The following is a 2347-nucleotide window of genomic DNA, read 5'->3' on the forward strand; positions in this document are numbered from 1 at the left end:
TTCCTTCCTTCCTTCCTTCCTTTTCTTTCCTCCTTCCTTCCTTCCTTCCTTCCTTCCTTCTTTCTTTTCCTTCCTCCCTTCCTTCTGTCCTTCTTCCCTTCCTTCTTCCTTCCTTTCTTTCCCCCCTTCCTTCTGTCCTTCTTTCCTCCTTCCTTCCTTCCTTCCTACCTCCCTTCCCTCCCCTCCCTCCCTCTATTCCTCCCTTCCTCCCTCCCTCCTTCCTTCCTTCATTCTTTCCTTCCCTACTTCCTTCCTTCTTTCCTTTCTTCCTTCTTCTGTCCTTCTTTCCTTCCCTTCGTCCTTCCTTTCCTTCCTCCTTTCCGTCGTCCTTCCTTTCCTTCCTCCTTTCCTTCCCTTCGTATATAAAGGACATTTCTATATTCATCACTCCTGCTGCTAATAAGAGAAAAACAGACGTACGTTTTGAATAAAGTTCCTACCTCCCTTCCTTCCTTCTTTCCTTTCATCCTTCCTTCCTTCCTTCCTTCCTTCCTTCCTTTCTTCCTTCCTTCCTACCTCCTTTCCAGAAACAGTTTAGCCGTATATATGAAGGACATTTCTATATTCATCTCTCCTGCTGCTAATAAGAGAAGAACAGACGTATGTTTTAAATAAAAATAAAACCTTCTCCTCCTTCCCGACTTCCTTCCTTCTTTCCTTTCTTCCTTCGTCTGTCCTTCTTTCCTTCCCTCCTTCCTTCCTGCCTTCTTTCCTTTCTTTCCTCCCTTCCTTCTGTCCTTCTTTCCTTCCCTCCTTCCTTCCTTCCTTCTTTCTTTTCCTTCCTCTCTTCCTTCTGTCCTTCTTTCCTCCTTCCTTCCTTCCTCCCTCCCTCCGTCCTTCCTTCATTCTTTCCTTCCTTCCTCCCTTCCTTCTGTCCTTCTTTCCTTCCCTCCGTCCTTCCTTTCCTTCCTCCCTTCCTTCTGTCTTTCTTTCCTCCTTCCTTCCTTCCTACCTCCCTTCCCTCCCCTCCCTCCCTCTATTCCTCCCTCCCTCCCTCCTTCCTTCCTTCATTCTTTCTTTCCCTACTTCCTTCCTTCTTCTGTCCTTCTTTCCTTCCTTTCGTCCTTCCTTTCCTTCCCTCCTTTCCTTCGTCCTTCCTTTCCTTCCTCCCTTCCTTCCCTTCGTATATAAAGGACATTTCTATATTCATCTCTCCTGCTGCTAATAAGAGAAGAACAGACGTATGTTTTAAATAAAGTTGTGCTGCAGGTGTTAATATTTGTTCAGTTGGTGTGAGTTCTTCCACCATCTGTCTCTCCTCTCTCTGTCTTTATCAGCGTTCACCTGGATGTGGCTCGCTGGTTGCCATGGCGTCGGGCCCTCAGGGTTGGAGCCGGTGTCAGGTGAGTCTGGGGCCCAGATGGAGCCGGAGCTCGTCCTCCAACTTCCTGTTTGTCCCCGAGGAGTTTCAGAGGCTCCGAGGCGACCGCTGCACGGCCCTCTGGGAAACGAGCGTGTGTGTGTGTATGTGTGTGTGTGTGTGTGTGTGTGTGTGTGTGTGTGTGTGTGTGTGTGTGTGTTAACATGTGGAGTGTTCAGTTTACATGTGTGTTAATAGACACAGATGTTGTAAAGATGTGTGTGTTGATATGAACATGTGTGCGGGTTTCAAAGGTCACATATGTTTGTTCATAAGTTTATAAAGTGTGTGTGTGTGTGTGTGTGTGTGTGTGCGTGAGTGTGTGTGTGTGTGTGTGTGTGTGTGTGTGTCTCAACTCAACTAGAAGAAAAGTTTACTGTGTGGATGGAAATATTTCAACTTACTGAGAAACATTTGAGCTAAAAGTGTCTCAAAGTGTTTTAGAGATGATGTGATCTGATACATAACCTCAAGTGATGTCACTGATGATGTCACTGATGATGTCACTGATGATGTCACAGCGTCATTTGGACCACATGTGTGAAAAGCCAAAGGAGTATAAGAGAGAAGTGAGACCTCTGCAGCTCCTCGTCTCTGCTCCAGGATGCTTTAGCACAGGGGGGTCAAACATGCGGCCCGTGGGCCAGAACCGGCCCGCCGAGGGATCCAATCCGGCCCACTTTCCTTCCTGTCTTCCTTCCTTCCTTCCTTCCTTCCTTCCTTCCTTCTTCCTTTTCATTCTTTCTTTTTTCCTTCCTTCCTCCACCCCTTCCATCTGTCCTTCCATCCTTCCTTCTGTACTTCCTCCCTTTCTTTCTTTCTTTTTCCTTATTTCCTTCTTTCGTTCCTTCCATTTTTCCTTCCTGTCTTCTTTTCCTCCCTCCCTCCCTCCCTTCCTTCCTTCATCCATCCCTTCCATCTGTCCTTCCATCCTTCCTTCTGTACTTCCTCCCTTTCTTTCTTTCTTTTTTCCTTCATTCCTTCCAT

This window comes from Scomber japonicus, chromosome 8 (genome assembly GCF_027409825.1).
Source record: "Scomber japonicus isolate fScoJap1 chromosome 8, fScoJap1.pri, whole genome shotgun sequence".
Lineage (NCBI taxonomy): Eukaryota > Metazoa > Chordata > Actinopteri > Scombriformes > Scombridae > Scomber > Scomber japonicus.